Below are 19,548 nucleotides of genomic sequence, written 5' to 3'. Positions count from 1 at the left end.
CAATGCTGTGTCGTACCCTTGAATTGCGTTTTCTGAAGGGAGCATATGCATGCCTGTTCAAGGAGAGCTGCAGATTTTCTCCTCATTACCTCGGCATGCAGGAAATTAGATTTGTGCAAAATAACTGTGGTGGTTTGTGTCGTTCTAACGCGATAGCGTTAAGGCTTTCGTTCTGCAGAAAGTCCGGAGTCGTTGGCGATCGACGTCGGTATTGTGAGCGAAAAATCCCCGCAGAAGCTGGAGATCAGCCAATCAGGAGAGCGCGTTAAACGTGTTCCTTCGTTCCTAGCTGTTGCGTGTCGTCTGCTCGCGGAGTACACATATATGGTTAGAAAAAGAGTATAAATCGACGCCCGCTACGTACCAGCTTCCTATTCACGTTTACGTACGCCAAACGCAAGCATTTTGCATGACGACGCCATTTTTCACATTCGTACATTTAGTTCAGCGCATAGAAACTGGCAGAATAATAAGATCAGCTGAGTGGCGCCATCTGGTGTTTAGAAGGAGAAACATTTTGTCAACAAATGGACGCTTCCCTTCAGGACTAAAAGCGGCAGACTCGTCACCCTTATTAAAAAATAGAGCAAATTTATCGCTCGTACGTTTTATTATAGGCGAGGTGAGACGAAGCGATGGCCCTGTGCCCCATTTATGGCCACTGAAAACTCTAGCAACAACAACTAATTCAGTCCGAGGCGAGAGGTCCTGCTTCAAAGGATGCCGCTATTTTGAAACGAATTTTTAGATGATGCAAGATTAACGCACGCAAAACTCCGCAAATAGCTTACGTACCGCGACCGTACATTAAGGTTCGATATGAAATAGCGTTTGGCGCATGGGCACTTTTAAGCTGGCTATCCTGTATACCCGTATGCGTATATACTGACACAACATTCCGCAACGTCAGAACGTTGCCTGTGCACTCGTCGTAGCTTTGGTAGTGTTGCGAGGAACCACTGGGATGGAGTGTAGGTCATGTGACCTTGTAGCATCATCACAACCTGCCCGCCGGACCACTGATGCGGTGGCAGGTATATTAATGGTTGGTTGGGAGAGGTAGCTCGGGAAGAGTAACCTGGGTCTTACTATAGCCCCACCGCTGGGAACACCTACCATCGCTGGGCGGAGGCGCATCGCTTAACCGCTGCACCACTGCAAAAGTGGAAATTGACTGGCTTCGCCAAGACAACGGCAACAACTGTTCCGATTGCCAAACCATGGATTCGAGCAGCCATGATAGCTAAGATGTTCAAGCAGTATCTGCCCCGCCGCGGTGGCTCAGTTGTTACGGCGCTCGGCTGCTGACCCAAAAGACGCGGGTTCGATCCCGGCCACGGCGGCTGAATATCGATGGAGGCGAAATTCTAGAGGCCGGTGTGCTGTGCGATGTCAGTGCACGTTAAAGACCCCCAGGTGGTCGAAATTTCCGGAGCCCTTCACTACGGCGTCCCTCATAACCTGAGTTGCTTTGCGACGATAAACCCTAATAAACCAAACCAATCAAGCAGTATCTCGATCAGTATGACCTAAAACGCGCAGTGTGAGGTGACGCAATTCAAGCAGCGCTGAAAAAGTTCTCCATTTAGGTGCAGGGTTTTCTGCGAGGTTTTTGAATTCTCTTAATTCTGTGATATGCTTCGCGGCGCAGGCATTTGTCATGGAGTGCGAACCACAATACGGTAAACGCTGGTGTGTTGTAGGTCCGAATAGGCGTAATTATTCGGTCGTAGTAGCGTAAAGTCACAAATAAGTGGGCATATTGGTTTCGGTTAATAGCGAAAACACAGCTCATTGAGAAAACCGCGACGGCGAAGTAAACTACCAAGACAAGCGCGCATTGTCCCAGTGCTGCCTCGCTGTTGCATAGTATCCTGTATACAGAAAGTTCGGTTAGGTTTGCTTTATTGGAGTTTAACACCCCAAAGAAACTCAAGCTATCAGGGACGAGGTAGTGTGTAAACAGAGAGGAGTAGAGTAAGAATGCCTATATGGGAGTGAAAAGAGAATGCGCTAGAGGGTAGCTTACCTCCGTTTTACTCCCATATAGGCATATTCGTATTAAAGTGCACCTATAGCCTTAAAGGGACACTGAGGAGAAATTGAAGTTGGCTTGTATCGACAGAATACCAGCTCCTGATTACAAAAACGCCACTCATACTGACAACAAAGCTCTTGTAACGTAGAAAAGAGCAAGAACCAAAATACAGGTATCGCCGCCACAGGCCAAACTCGCAAGTACAAGCGTGATGAGATCATAGAACAAAACAGTGTTGCTAGCACGAATGGTTCTAGCAACACCAGGAACCGAGAAAACAAGCATCACTGAGGCGCAGCCAATGCATGCGCAAATCTCCTTGACGTCGCCAGATGGCGCCACGTGCCCGGCTGCTACGCGCGCTCCTGAAGCATCGGGACAAATCAGCGCCTGTTTTCCGGCGGTAGGCGGGCTCCCGGTATTCCGCTAACGGTAACAAGGTACACGGTATGCTAAAGGTGTCTATTTGCGAGAACTTCGTTGACGACTTCGAGAACGAGATCCATCGTAACGCTGGCAAAACACCAGTGCAAACGTAATCGAAGCGACTGTAGCGACGGCCGCAATAGCCGATAGATGCCTTCAACGTGCGGCCGGCGGTAGCTTTCTTTTCGGCTGCGGCCAGCCAGAAATCACGGAGTCTGCGTTACGTCATGTGCACGTCATGTTTCACGTCTCTTAGTCCTCTGTCGTCATAGACGAATCCCAAGTTTGAATCAGAGCGCCGGGAAAAACTTTTTCAACTTCGAATCCAAATTTCTTAGAAATAAATGCATCTTTCGCTGCCGGCCAAGTGGCAACAAAGCCATGACATGCCGAACTATCGGATTTTACTATAAAAAAAATAATAGTGCTCTCCTCAGTGTCCCTTTAAGGGAGAAAACATCGTCAAATGGTTTGGTTCGTTTACTGTTTCACGGAGCCGCTCCGTGCAATTGGAAAAGGTAAAAACAAGGTGCCTGAGAGGGTCTTCAGTTCAAGGCAACATGTTATTCGTACAAGGCACAATAACAAACGGGAATCAGTTCGAAAGCACGTCCCCGAGAAGTTGCTTCAGTTTCAGCGTGATGAACAGGAATATCTCTGCTCTTGGTCCGGAGGCCGTAGTTGCAACTATAACAAGCAGGGAAATAAAATTCTTCGATTGCTCGGTGTTCCTGTCCGCGTATAGCAATGCATACGTCCTGTAGAGTTGCACGTGTCTGTCAGAGCGCATAACGACGCAGTTGGTCGTGCACTCAGGCTTCCGGTGAGGCTACACGCGCTATGCGCAGTTTAAAGGCAGGTAAGAACGAACGTTTTTGTGGATCCTTTTCCCTACTATGAAGCCGTGAACTTCGCGAACGCTGATCTTGATCGTGCCTGGTAAATTAATGTTAAATTAAAGAATTTATTTCCGCTTTCATGAGCTCCGCTTCGCACTTTCGGCGTGCGTTAAAAAGCGCCCGCGTATTTCTGCCAGAACCATCATTCTGGACAATAACTGAATGAATCATAAATCAAGAGCTTGGCAGAGGTTGAGTACCTTTAAGAGAAGAATTGTGGCATCCCTAATTCTGAGCGGAAGTTTTATTTGACAATGCACGTTGCAGGACCGTCGTCTTCTACGTAGCACAAATACGTGCTTTCCCTCCGATTAGAATGTAGTAAACATTCTCTGCAGTGTTTCTTTTTTTCGTAGAAGTTCGAAGACGTCTGCAGAACGTTTTGTGTTCAATGGGGCTGCATGATATAGCAGCCTGGAAAGCCGTGCTATGAGGTGATGGCTTTTGGAAACAATTCAATCGTAACAAAGCACAGCATATATCGCACAAGACGTGAAACATCCGATTCGGAATCGGGGAATACACGCGTTGTCAAGCAGCAGAAATAAGGATGTTGAGGAGCCGTTTGTTAGCTCCGACGCATGCAGCTAAAAGCTTTCGCATCCATGTTTGAAGCGACACTGACCGTTCCTCGAAAACAAATTTTCGAATTATAAGAGTAGGCTCAGATAGATTTTATTTAACTAAATAGTAATGCATAGCCGTACGCAGCCGGTGGTGGTAAAGCCGCGTGCTACACAGGCCAGGATTTTCCAACACGCTTCAACTGCACACACGTTCTCTGTGGCTCACGCTCATGTTTATGGCCAAGAAGCGCCTTGAAAAATTGGCTGGGGTTTAACCTGGCTGAACGTAGTGTACAGAGAGGAAGCTTGATTAAGCACAGTCAGGCGGGGTTTGCTGTGGTTTAATGCTTCCTCGCTCTGTCCTTCGCCAACGCGCCCCGTCGACGTTCCTGATCATAAGCATCATCAGATTCAATCAGCCGTCTGCAATACGCAGCCGAAGCACTGGTTCCAGCGCGCGACTCCTCTATGGCTATCTGCGAACGTCAAGGAACGCTTCGGGCTTTTTATCAGATGAAGGGCGAGCCCCGTGGCTCAGCGAAACTGCGAGGTGAGCATTGAATCGAGTCGAATACCATGACGTCACCACCTCCCGCCGCTTCGCCGCTTGAAAGTCACCCTTGGAGCGACATGGCCTTGAGGTTTTGCATCAGAGGAGAAGACCTTCCGCTCTAAGAGGGGAAAAAAGAGACCTAAAGGCACAAACACCCTCTCGGTCTCCTCGTCTCTTTGGAGCTCCTAGACCATGAGTGCATATCAGCCATCCCAAATGTCTACTTTAGGTAGCGTTCATTGTTTTTCAGCAGGAAAACGCGGGTGCTTTCGCTCAAGGCATACTGCGACGAAGACGTTGACGGTTTACAGAAATTTGCCGCGGATTAAGTATTTCGCAAAACTCGCACTGAAAACAAAAAGAAAAACAAACGTTGGGATGGAGCTGCTTAGTAAAGAAAAGGAAGTTTGCGCAGCTCCCCACACTGGTGTTCCTGCTAGCGAATACCGAGCCTGAGGCAGCACTGATGGACCCGCAACCAGCAGCCGAGCCTTCCTTCGAGCCGGTCCCTGCGAGCCCGGGTTCCAGTCCAGGCCAAGCCGTCGGTTCCGTCTCGACGCGACGTCACAGACACCACGGGAAGAAAGGCCGCAAGCACCACGACAGGGCGCACTCGCCGGAACCGGAGAACGCCGTCGCATTAGGGTGAGTTGTCGACGACAGGCGTAGCGCGCGAGAGAATTCGACAGTACAGTTTATAAGGGGGATGGCGCCATCAAGCCCAAGCTCCGTAACGGTCGTCCTTCTCCTCGGTGTTCGTGTCGGTAGTCATATAATCTACCATCGGTAACAGTAACGCGTGCAGGATTGCGCAGTCAGGCTGGAATGAAATGCGTATTTTTTCACTTTGCAGAGAGACATTCTTCTGCATCCGGTCTATGAATATATGCCTCGGTATAGCCTTTACGCAAAAGCATGAAGAAGTCCAGGCCACACAGGTATAATATTTAGTTTTAGTTCGTGACTAAAACCCGCACTCACTGATTTCCACACACACACACACACACACACACACACACACACACACACACACACACACACACACACACACACACACACACACACACACACACACACACACACACACACACACACACACACACACACACACACACACACACACACACACACACACACACACACACACACACACACACACACACACACACACACACACACACACACACACACACACACACACACACACACACACACACACACACACACACACACACACACACACACACACACACACACACACACACACACACACACACACACACACACACACACACACACACACACACACACACACACACACACACACACACACACACACACACACACACACACACACACACACACACACACACACACACACACACACACACACACACACACACACACACACACACACACACACACACACACACACACACACACACACACACACACACACACACACACACACACACACACACACACACACACACACACACACACACACACACACACACACACACACACACACACACACACACACACACACACACACACACACACACACACACACACACACACACACACACACACACACACACACACACACACACACACACACACACACACACACACACACACACACACACACACACACACACACACACACACACACACACACACACACACACACACACACACACACACACACACACACACACACACACACACACACACACACACACACACACACACACACACACACACACACACACACACACACACACACACACACACACACACACACACACACACACACACACACACACACACACACACACACACACACACACACACACACACACACACACACACACACACACACACACACACACACACACACACACACACACACACACACACACACACACACACACACACACACACACACACACACACACACACACACACACACACACACACACACACACACACACACACACACACACACACACACACACACACACACACACACACACACACACACACACACACACACACACACACACACACACACACACACACACACACACACACACACACACACACACACACACACACACACACACACACACACACACACACACACACACACACACACACACACACACACACACACACACACACACACACACACACACACACACACACACACACACACACACACACACACCTGCCGCGGTAGCTCAGTGTTTACGGCGCTCGGCTGCTGACCAGAATGACGCGGTTTCGACCCCGGCCGCGGCGGCTGAATTTCGATGGAGGCGAAATGTCAGAGGCCCGTGTGCTGTGCGATGTCAGTGCACGTTAAAGAACCCCAGGTGGTCGAAATTCCCGGAGCCCTTCACTACGGCGTCCCTCGTAGCCTGAGGCGCTTTGGGACGGTAAACCCCAATAAATCAAAACAAATCAAATTGCGCACACATACGCACAGGGTGTTAAACAGTAGTGTAATACATCAGAATTCAGCTAAGACGTGCTAACTTTCGGGCCGTTTACCTAATATTAAATATTTAAATTTTTAACTATTACTGTTACGATCCTTAAACATTAAGAAGCGTGTAGCCCACCGCAAGGAATATCTATATCAGTTTTTAGAATTGCGAAAACACGGTTACCAGCTGTGCTGTGGCCCAAAATATTCTGGCTACATCGCACCAAAATACGTGCACTGTCGAGAACCTAGCAGGCGAAGCAACCTGTCCAGGGCACTAACTCATTGAAATAGGTAAAATTTGTTGGGCCACAGCGCCGAGTGTGACCCGAATTTTTTTAAATTCTAAAAACTGATATGATTATTACTTACGGTGGGCTACACGCTCCTCAATAATTAATGAGCCCTGCATATAATGTAACCAGGGGGTGAAGCTCGGATGGACCAGGTAGGAAATAAAAGCGATTGAGTTGGCACACGGTGGGAACATGACTTTATTCTAACGTTTCGCCAGGTGTGTTTCAGGGAAGCCGATAACTAATTTAAAATAGTTAAAAAGTAGCAAAAGATAGCTAAATATACTTAAAAAGGAAACTATTAGAATTTTGTTAATCAATTAATAGTTTACATGATTCGCCTGTTTTTTGACGTCCGCCAATGCTGGTATGCCGCAAAAAAAGCTCCTCTTACCGCAAAACCCTATCTTTAAAAATTAGTATCATCTTTTCTGAAACGTTTGCTATAACGCCCTTAACTGCTGACGTTGACTTTTTTTGCGTCACGTGACCGCTCCTTCAACATTTTATTGCGTTCGCATTGAACCCCTTTTAGACCATAGAGTGTCCGGCGTTTGCGGAGCATATGAAGATGGAAGAGAGGAGGCAAAAAGGGAAGGAAAGAGGAGGGAGGGAGATGGCAGGGGGAAAGTGGAGAGAGAGGGATTTGATGGGAGCAATAAAACCAGGTGGACCTGGTGGAGGGAGACGGGTGAAGAGAGGGAAGCCGCTGTCGCCGTTCAGAATCGAGGGCTGGGTGGAGTGGCGAGGGGACAGGGCAAGGCTTACGATGATTTGTGGACTTCAGCACACCGCCCGCCACTGTAAAGCGGGACACTGATGCGAACTTATACCCTGCTGAATGAATCTGATATCAGCTGTGACTTCAGTGCGAAAGAACTTACACGTTCCTCAACACCAACCAAGAATCTTGTGACCGTATCGCCGTGCGTACGATATTGTGCCGTTGCCAAACAACCCGAATTACTAACCGAGCTTACTCGGGCAGGAGCTCAGCATGAAGTTACATGTAGTTACTACTCGACCATACTCGACACTACTCGACGACTACTCGACATGTAGTTACTAAACGAGCTTACTCGGGTAGTAACTAGCCGAGGTTACTCGGGTAAATTCTGAGGAGCGTCGCACCAGCTGCGCTAGAGGTAGCTCAGGAAGAGAAACATGGGTCTCACAATCCCTATCGGTGGCTTTGATAGAAACAGCCACCTGCCAGCGCAGTGGCGCATCGCTTAACCACTGCGCCACTGCGCTGGTAGTGGTATATGAGGACTCGCCACGCCTTCTGTGAATGTTAGAGAATGACCAATTCTGCGTATATGGGCTTTAACCCACCGAATATATCACGTCATATTCTTAAACCGAAGCTTAAGTGCCCCCTCCAATTGAAGAGCGAGCAACTGCTTTTGCACGAGCACGCGGTTTAACACTACGATTTTTCTTTTCGTTTTCAGAAGCCAACAGTGGCCGTCCCTTGGTTCGCTGGGGCCGCTGCACTCCTCGGAGCCACTGCAGTTGCACCAACCAGCCGAGTGTGTGAGTTTACTGTTGGCTTTTTTGTTGCGAAAGCAACACTACGCGAGTCGCCGAGCCATTTCGCGGAGCTGACGCAAAGGCCATACTGCGCATGCGCAAGGAGCAGTGACGTCACACGGCGCACAGCTGGCGCGCCGCCGCCATCGCTGCGCGGGTGACTCAGAGGGGCCGCCGCCGCGCTCGCCAGTTGCGCATGCGCAGTAGCTGCGCATAGCTAGCGTGTCGGGGCCGCCGCCGCGCGCTCTCCATCGCCTCTCTCTCTCCTCGTTGCTTTCGCAATCCTCCGGGTTTGACCAGAGCTAAACCACTGCCAATTTTTTTACTCTGTGCCACGGTACATGCCTTCTTCTGCCATCTTAACCAAAGCAGGCAAGGCACGCTTCAAAGTTAAGCTGAAAAATCAAGGGAAAAAAAAAATCGAATGTGGCAAAGGCGCGCGCAAGATGTTCCGGAATTCCTCGATCATTTATGTGCGTGGCCGAAGGGCGGACTCGCGCTTATGGTGGGAAAAGCGGCTCGGTTAATTTGTTCACGTATCTTCATGCGCGATGCTTGTCCCGACGTGTGGTCAATGGCAGTGCTCAATGCGTTGCAGTATATAGTATATACTGCTTGGGAAAAGGGTCTCAGACCAAACAGTTGCCTTGACGGATGAGGGATAAGTTCCCCCGCCAAGCAACCATAAGTCCGCCTCGTGCGGCATAAGCCCAATTTGTGGCCTTTTTTTTTTTCTCGCAAGTCAGACAGCCGGAAAAACCGGCATGTCTAGTCAGCTGTGATACTCTGAAGTTTTCTCTTCGGAACGAAGGATCGCTTACAGTGTTTGTCTTGGGACACGCTGGTTAGAGCGTACAAGGTTTGAGTCGGAACTCTTCACTTTGCAGTGAAACACGAACCACCTTTGCAGGCTCAGTGCTCGAAACTAGGTTGCCCCCGAAGGGGCGCAGCGGGGTTTGCGGAGCCTCCTCCAAGCGCACACCCCTGAAGAAGCCGGGCGGCGGGCCGGGGGTGGCTTGTACCCATTTTTACCGGTGGGTGTCCGGCGGTGGGTTTCGAACCAACCACCTCCCGCAGCCGAAGCGGACGCCCAGACCACCAGGCCACGAACGAAAACGTAGCAGGGGACGGCAGAAAGTTAGGTGGGCGGATGAGATTAAGAAGTTTGCAGGGATACAGTGGCGGCAACTAGCAAAGGACAGGGTTAAGTGGAGAGACATGGGAGAGGCCTTTGCCATGCAGTGGGTGTAGTCAGGCTGATGATGTTGATGATGATATAGTATATGGCCGCGCAGTCGCTAAGGCCGCAGGCACCGTTGGCTTTTCTGATGAGCATTTGCAACAGGAAACAGGTGCATGATACCGCGCAGAGTGAGTGAGTGAAAAACATTTATTGTCCAACAGAATGAGACTACCTCATCCAGACCTCCCCTGTCCTATACGCTCAGTTGAGGGAGGAGGATCAGGAGAGATCCGGCCGCATGGGGTAGTCGCGTCAGATGCTGGCCAGGATCTCTTGTATCCCGGCGGCCTCTTCAGCCAGTCGGACGGCGGTGAGCTGGAGCTCAGGGTCCGAGCTCCGGAGCAAGGTCTCCCAGGCGTCTCTACTATTAATGTTGTTTGCCCTGCCTGGGGATTGGCTACACTCCCATATAATGTGGTCGAGGGACCCTCTCGCTCCTCACTTCTTGCAATTATCGTCCTATATTTCTGGAATGATATGTTTCCTTAGAATTGGGTGTGGGTAGACATCTGTTTGTAGACGCCTCCACGCCACCGCCTGTTGATTGTTGAGTGTTATGCTAGGCGGGGGAAAGTACCTGCGATGTTGTCTGTAATATTCTGTAACTTCCTGACAGGAAATTTTTCGCCCTTCTATCCCGTGATCTGCGAGCGGTGGACCGTCGTGTGCAGCTCGATGGTAGAGATCTCGAGCCACCTCGTGGGCCGCCTCGTTGCCACGGACAGATTCGTGCGCGGGGGTCCAGATTATATTGATTGTTCTATTCAATGTCGCTTGTCTTAAAATTTTGGCAGCGAGGGGAGAGACTCTCCCTCTACTAAAATTTTGGACTGCAGCTTTGCTGTCGCTTATGACGTATTTAGCTTTGGAACCGACGCAAGGTAGTGCTACTGCGACCTCCTCCGCCGTCTCAGTGTTTGTCCCTAGGACAGTTGCGGCCGTAATGAGGCTACCCGCTCCGTTCACTACCGCGACGGTCGTGCACTGACTATGTATATCACCCGCTGCGTCTACGTAGGCGACCTCCTCCTGAGACTTGTCACCGTAGATGCGGTCTATCACCTGTGCCAGTTTTGTCTTCTTTCCTTGTTTATTTCTGGGTGCATGTTCTTGGGTAAGGGGGGAATCCTGATTGCTCCTAATCTCCATGTCGATATCCTCCCTCTGTCTAGCTCCCCTATCTGTTTTGAGTCCGACTTTGGCTAGTGTGGCTCTTCCTGCATGTGTTATGCTGAGTCTCTCTAGCTGTGATGTATGGACTGCTTCTGCGAGCTCTGTAAGCGTGTTATGTATGCCCAGTGATAGGAGTTTTTCCGAGGATGTGCACATGGGCAGGCCCTGAGCTTTCTTGACGCACTTCCTTATGAGAGCGTCGATCTTGTTCCTCTCTGCTGCTTTGAGATTTAGGTACGGCGTGGCGTAGCTGACTACTTATTATGAAAGCTTGTATGAGCCTAAGTAGGTTTTTTTCTTTGAGACCGCCTCTTTTGCTCGAGACACGTTTGATGAGATTGAGGGTCTGCATCACGTGGCTCTCAAGCTTTTTGATGGTTGTCATATTTTTTCCATTTGATTGCATATAAAGGCCTAGGATTCTGATTGTGTCCACTTTGGGTACCTCCTTTCCTCCTACAGAAATCTGAATTTCCGAGGGTGGTTTGTACCTCAGAGCCTTATCGTTATATATGAATATTTCAGGTTTTTCGGGCGAACATTCTAAGCCCCTTTCTTCTGCATACATCGAAATTATATTGGCAGCTGCCTGTAGGGTTTGGTTAATCTCTGCACCACTTCCTCGGTTGATCCATAGATTAATGTCGTCCGCATACAGGCTATATTCTAAGTTTGGGTTGACAATTTTCTCAAGTTCGCCCGGTAGTTCTCTCATGGCCATGTTAAAGAGAATGGGTGATAGCACCGACCCTTGAGGGGTTCCCTTGCTTCCCAGCTTTGTTTCCCCGGATTTAATCACCTGGAAGCTTATGCTCGCAGTTCTATCTGTGAGGAAGTCTCTTATGTAGCGATAGGTTTTGTGGCCTACTCCGGCGTGGCTGGGTCCTTTCAATATTGCCTCATGTTTGACGTTATCAAATGCCTTTTTGAGATCGAGACCTAGGATAACCTTTGCATCCTTGGTTCTGGAGTCAATGATATCATGTTTTAGTCGCAGCATGACATCTTGTGTGCTGAGATGGGGTCGGAAACCATACATCTCATCTGGCCACTTCCTATTCTCTTCCATGTAATTCGATGTTCTGGTCTGGACGACATGCTCCATTAGTTTTCCTAGGCACGATGTGAGGGATATAGGTCGGAGGTTCCCTATCTGCGGCTGCTTCCCGGGCTTAGGTATTAGGAACACGGTGGCCGTTTTCCATTGCGGGGGAATCTCGCCCTTCTCCCAGCACTCCTGCATGTAATCTGTGAGGGCCTTTGTGGAGTTGTCGTCAAGGTTCTTTAACATTTTGTTCGTAATCCCGTCTGGGCCAGGAGCCGATCTGGTTTTGAGTCTGACTATTTCAGCCCTTACCTCGGCTACCGTAATGGGCGCGTCCAGGGCCTCGTTCGGGGATCCTTCATAATCGGGAAGCCGGCCTTTGTCTGTGTCTCCTATGTAGGTTTCAGCTAGTTTACGTATGAAGCTTTCGTCATCGTAGAAAGCTGCAGCTTCAGCTGCTTAGCGGACGATAAAAAGGCCTCGTGTAGGTCTTCTCAGTCAATTCTTGCAAAATTGTGGTATACTTGCCTATAAATTGCCTATAAATTCAAATTCCGTCTCCCTTCTAATCGAACTTTCATAGCGGTCATAAAGGTGATAAGGCGGTCGCAAGCACTGGCCATATATTGGAAGGCATAATTGTTGCATTTCACCGTAGTATAGGAGTGGGTGTACTTTCAAGTACTCACAAGTTAACACCAGCAGCTTTATTTTTTTTTTTGCTGAGCTTAAAAGAAATTACTGGCACCCTCTAAATGCGATTCATGCGGCAGAGTAAACGTCGGAAACATTTTTCTTATAGTGTTCCTCCGGACATAGCAGTCGCTGCCGTTGACGATACAGACCGTGCGAGCGGATGGCCTGATCCACTCACCCGATCCAACACAGCAATCACAGCATGACATGCCGTAACCCCTCTTGGCTCTCCTCCACCCACTCTTCTTCTCTTTTCCATTTTTCCTCCCGCCTGGAAATTACCTCCTCTATAGTTTCCCACCCGTTGCCTCCTAGTGCGCAGTTCATACCGCAAAACAACGAAGAAACGAGAAAGAAGCGCTTGAGCCTTCCACACACACTAGCTCCACACACACACACACTAGCTGCCACACACACTAGCTCGGAATACATTCTTACAGATTCACAGACAGCGTACCGCAATTACCTCAGGGGCAGGGTCGCACCGCTAGCAGCTAAAATCCTGCAAGGTAGCTACATCCGTGGCTGCCAACCCACACAAAAACACTTAATATGGGTACCAGGTCACCAGGGTATCTCAGGGAACGAGAGCGCACATGCCTCAGACCGAACATTTCTACCCCGGGCACCCAGTGTGGATGCCGTGGAACCTCCTACCCCACTACTAACTTACAATGACATACTTCAGCACTTAAGACTATCCCGTCGGGTCTACCCTCCGCCGGCTAAGACACTAGATAAAGGGGAGGAACAACACCTCCGAAAGCTACAGACCAACACTTGCAACAACCCACGAAGACTACATGCCATAGACACGGAGTCATTTGACTCACACTGCAAATTCTGCGGGGAGAAGGCGGACCTGTACCATATGGTATGGGCCTGCCGACGAAATAAGGCGATCACTGTTAATAACCAGCCAACGCAGGAGGGGTGGGAGGCAGCTCTGACCAGCTCGGACGAAAAGAGTCAAAAGCAACTCATCGAAAGAGCGCGGACAGCAGCGCCAATGGGGTTCCGGACTGAGAGCTCCAACCGCCGCTACAACCTCCTAAACAATTTCATTAAAATATTTTCGCCACCACCTCAAGTAAATTTGTAAATTGGTTTCTGAGGAAAGGAAATGGCGCAGGATCTGTCTCGCATATCTCGGTGTATACCTCAACCGCGCTGTAATGGAGGGAAGGTAGGAGTGAAAGAAGAAAGCGAGAAAGAGGTGCCACAGTGGAGGTCTCCGGAATAATTTCGACCACGTGGGCATCTTTTACGTGCACTGACATCGCATAGCACATGGGGCCCGCCGCGGTGGCTCAGTGGTTATAGCGCTCGGCTGCTGACCCGAAAGACGCGGGTTCGAACCCGGCCGCGGCGACCGAATTTTGATGGAGACGAAATTCTAGAGTCCCGTGGGCTGTGCGATGTCAGTGCACGTTAAAGAACCCCAGGTGGTGGTGGTGGTGGAACTTTATTTCCAGCGGATCTAGAGGACCGACCCGAAGTCGCCGCACGCTTAAACGGCGGCCGCTATCCCTTGGGCAGCGGCGGCGTCTTCAGCCAGCTGGAGGAGCCTGATCTGCGTCCCCGGGTCGGGGCTGAGCAATAGAGCCTCCCAATGATCAGATTCGGTAATGAATCGACTCGCGGGTAGGGACTGCGGGGAGTTCCAGATCATATGATTTAGATCGGCTTTCGCATCGCAATTTTTGCATTTGTCCGAGTAGAGTCCATCCGAATAGAAGCTACACAATTGTGGATTTGGATAGGTGTTAGTTTGATGTTTACGCCAGGCTTTGGCCTGTTGCTTGGAAAGCGTTTTATCTGCTGGGGGGAATCTGAGTCTTGCAAGCCTATAGTGCTGCAGGATTTCTCTGTAAGAAAACAACCTGTCCTAGCCGGAGTACAGGGCGGGTGGACTGCGCGACCCAGCTCGGCAGGACAGTTCTCGAGCTAGGTTATGAGCCGCCTCATTACCAGCAAGGGAGGCATGAGCAGGCGTCCAGATTAGGCGAATGCGCCGCGTGGGCTGATAATTTAGCAGAATCCGTGCTGCTTGTGGAGAGATTCTTCCAAACGTGTAGTTACGTATCGCGAATTTTGAGTCGCTGACAATGGTTTCTGCCGAGGATCCCGCAATGGCTAGAGCAATGGCTGTTTCTTCTCTAACATGTGTGTGCTGAGTGCGTATAGTGCCCCAGTTATGAGTGTACCACATTCCGTGGTGACCACAGCTACCATCTTGTCAGCCGAAGAATCTGTTGCATCAACATATACCACAGAGGTATCATTAAGGAAGCGTTTGCCTAATGATTTGGCTCTCTCTGCACGACGTTCAGCGTGGAAATCTGGGTGCATGTTCCGAGGTAGTGGAGGAATGACCAGAAGCTGGCGTATATGTTTGGGAAGATCAGTTGTTGGTTCGCCTTGTCGTTCGTATGTTATGCCTAGTGTGGACATGTGTCTGCCAGTTGGTGTGGCCGTTAGTCGTTCGTACTGCGAGACGGTTACCGCTTCAATAATCTCACTTAGGGTGTTATGAAGACCGAGGCCTAACACTTTCTCAGTCGCTGTTGTTGGGACTTCGGCACCCCACCGCTTCCACCACTGTTGGGAATGGGTGTCCGAGCCAGGAAACGGTCGAGGCGACGGTGAGTCAAATGACTTTTATGTACACTATGTACAAGGGTTTTTACATGATACAAGGGCCAAGAGCACCACGGGCAAGCACAAAGAAGAAGGGCGGCCCCGGCGGCGAGCGTAGCTCCGGCGTGATGGCTCTTCTGCTGCCCGTCTGCTGCGCGGGTTGAGCACGGCTCCGTTTTTAAAGCCGCCGCTGTCGGTTGCGGCAGCCAGCAGTTCAAATCCTCCAATCAGGTCACGGCACTGGCCACCGTTCAAATTAGACCAATGGTCGAGAGGCGACGGCCGACGAAGCGTTGTAGGAGTCCGCACCGACGGAGAGGAGGGAAGGAGGAAGGGTCCGCGTCGGCGCCAGCGAGACGGATGATTCAGCTGCAAGCCGCGATATGTCCGAGAGAGTCTGGGCCTGCTTTGAGCGACGGCGAGCGCGCAGCGCTGGTTTCCAGAGGCCAGCCAGCGAAATGTGGGCGCCGGCACTACACTGTGTGCATGGGTAGCCAAACTGCCTGTTTGACGCATTTTCTGATTATGGCCTCCACTTTCTCTTTTTCAGCTGATTTGAGATGTAGGTAAGGGCATACGTAATCGATGCGGCTGATCACAAAGGCTTGTACTAAACGGAGAGTATTGCTTTCCCTCAAGCCCGAGTGGTGGTTACCAATGCGGCGAATGAGCCGCATAATTTGCTGCGAGGTTCCCTGAAGCTTCTGAATTACGTCACCATTGAAGCCCTGTTCTTGTAGAATTAGGCCCAAGATTTTAAATTTGGGTACTCGAGGAATGGGGACTCCGCGAATACTGAGTTCGATGGCCGGTGGGGGTTGCGCAATGGATCTGATTTTGCGGAATATGAGAAATTCAGGTTTGGCTGGAGAGCACCGCAGCGCCCTGGGGTCTACATAGTTCCCCACGATATCGATATGGAGTCTCTGCTCGATTTCGGCATCACTGTCCTCGGCGGTCCACAAGGTGATATCGTCAGCGTAGAGGCTGTGGTGGAGTTGCGGGATCTGCGCTAATTGGTGTGGAAGTTTCAACATTGCAACGTTGAAGAGAAAGGGTGACAGGACCGATCCCTGCGGGGTGCCCTTGTTGCCGAGGGGGAAGTCACGCGAGTGGAGACCTCCTACTTGAAAATGCGCCTTTCTACCTGAGAGAAAGTCGCCAATATAGTTGAAGATGCGGGCTCCCACGCCGACTTCATGAAGGTTCTCCAAGATTGCATCATGTCTGACATTGTCAAAGGCCTTTTGCAGGTCGAGTCCAAGAATTATCCTGGTGTCCCGCGTTTTTGCCTCAATAATCTGGTGTGGTCGAAATTTCCGGAGCCCTTCACTACGGCGTCCCTCATAGCCAGAGTTGCTTCGGGACGTTAAACCCCAATAAACCAATCCAAACCAAGCATAGCACATGGGCACCTTTTGCGTTTCGCCTCCATCGAAACGTGGCCGCCGCGGTCGCGTTCGAACCCGGGTATTCCGGCTCGGTAGACGGGCGCCTTAACCGCTGAGCCACCGCAGCCCTTCTGATCTTTAGAGATGGCATCAGGGCTCCAGAATGCAATACGAAAACCATGCAGCCGTGTTAATAATTTTGGCATTATCTCCAACTATTTTTTTTTCGAGATTTGTTGTAAAAACCTGTGGGACTATAGGAGTTCAAAATTACCGTTACGTTGAGCACAATTGTTTTTTAAGCTGTGATGCATTAGAAGCGATGGTTTTCCCAAACAACTAATGCGCTATAGAGCGTCCTGAATCGGAACGCAAAAGTTGATCAGTAAGTGAGGGCTGGTTCCGTTAGCCATTCCTGGGTCTGCTCCCCAATTGGCTCGGCGCTGTCTGGCGCCTCAGGGTCCATTTCGCTATGCCCCCCCCCCCCCCCAAAAAAAAAAAATTGCAGAGGCTTAGCTTGGTTAAGCCCGGAAGGTTGCGACAGCAAATTTCGAGCAACTTCAGCGACTAAAGCAGTGAAAGGCGAAAGCCTGAGTGCGGCACGGAAGGCCGGAATTAGCTTAAAGTGCTATTGAGGTGTCCACTAAACCACACAGTTGGTAAGGCGCCTTTCCTTCTCTCCAAACCAACGCATTCTACAACGCTATGTCAGAGCGCAAAAATGAGCGCCGGAATTAGCTTAAAGTGCTATTGAGGTGTCCACTAAACCTCAGAGTTGGTAAGACGCCTTTCCTTTCCTCGAAATGAACGCAGTCCCCTCTCTTACTGCCTGGGATCTGCGGCGCTCCGTGGATACCGCTGGGACCGCGCCGACGAACCGACTTGGTAGCTCAGATTTCACCTCGGTATGACGTCACAGACGCGAGCGTCTCCACGCGTCATCAGACTGGAGGCCGTCTAAAGGTGAAACGTGACTACCGCCGGGACCACGCTGAAGGCTCAGAATCTAGCGTAGTATTGCTTTCGCAATAAAAAATTGGCAGGGGCTTAGCTTTGGTTAAGCCTGGTTGGTTGCGAAAGCAGGTGTTTATTAGAGTTACTGTATATGCTACCAAAGGTAGCAGAGTTGCGCGTCTGTTTTCAAAACGCCGCTCGCGACTCCATTGGCAGAGCGCCATCACGTGGTGTCCAAGCAACCGTGTACTGCGGAGAAGACGACGCTCGATGGGCAAAATTGTCCACTTTCGGTTCTGAACCGGTTTTACCGGTGTCGAGTGCTCCCCCGCCGCCTCTGTTCCCCGATTCGAGACGCCCTGCAGCCTTTGTTCTCCCTGTGAGAGCTTCCTCGGTACGGTGCATGTTTTGCCCATCGGACCAGAAACACGTGCGCTGATGACGTAGGCCGGGACAGGTCTATTCCCGATGCCGCCGCTGCAGCGAACTCGATTGACAGCCGTCCAAGTTCGAAGCGGATTCACTATCCAACGGCTGTTTACGTTCGCTGCTGTGGGGTGTCTAGTGTGCGTAGCTTGCACTCGGAGGACCCGGCCGTGCAGACCATCGCCACCGGCCGTGCTGCCAGTGTTATGGACCTCAGGAACATAAACACTTGAGTGCAGTGGGGTCGTGCGGGGACCCTGGGGCGTGCCCCGAATTCCTTTGTAAATAAAGTTTTCTCTCTCTCTCTCTCTCTGTGCGTAGCTCGCGCCTTTTTTTGTTTGTTTTTTTTTGCTAAAAGTTGCATTAGGTTTCTTTACCGAAAACAGGCTGGGCTTGCGGACCTGCGCTTTTTCGTGTACGCTATTGAAACGGTAAAAAAATTCAGGCGGCACTTTGATTGTCTGAAGTGGGTAGAGGCGGAAGCGTTTTACGCACCACCTTCGCTGTTTCTGTGGCACTGGTGGCGTCACATATAATTGAGTACTAATTACTAAGTGATGGCAAATCACTAATTAATTGTTAATTACTGCTTAATGCCTCAATAATAATTAACTGCTAATTAATGACGCTTACGCTCCGCCATTAGGAGTGGAACGCGACAGCGCGTTGTAGCGCTGCCAGGGAGTCCACGGAACGCCACCACCCGTTCGGCGCGATGCCTTGCCCTTTGAACGGAACGCTTTTTGAGGAAAGGAAATGGCGCGGTAATTCTCTGTCATCTCGCTGGACACCTGAACCGCACCGTAGAGGAAGGGAGGAAGTGGGAGTGAAAGAAGATAGATAAAGAGGAGCCGTAATGAAGAAAATGAAAATTGTATTTGAGGAAAGGAAATTACGCAGTAACTGTCTCACATATCTCGGTGGACACCCGTTAAAATTCAGGGGGGCACTTTTTTGACCTAAAGTGTGGTCACTGATGTGTGGTTAAGATGTTAAGCTTCGCCCCTAAGAGTGGAACGCGACAGCGTCTTGCAACGCTGCCAAGGAGTCCATAGAACGCCATCGCCCATTCGGTTCTACGCCTCGCTCGTCGGTAAATTGGTTTTTGGGGAAAGGAAATGTATCTGTCTCTCATTTGTCGGTGCACACCTAAACCTCGCCGGAAGGGAAAGGAG

The sequence above is a fragment of the Amblyomma mixtum genome, chromosome 7 (genome assembly GCF_055824585.1).
Source record: "Amblyomma mixtum isolate Tamu chromosome 7, ASM5582458v1, whole genome shotgun sequence".
Classification (NCBI taxonomy): domain Eukaryota; kingdom Metazoa; phylum Arthropoda; class Arachnida; order Ixodida; family Ixodidae; genus Amblyomma; species Amblyomma mixtum.
The sequence above is the reverse complement of the archived record's forward strand: the minus strand, read 5'-3'. Positions refer to the sequence as shown.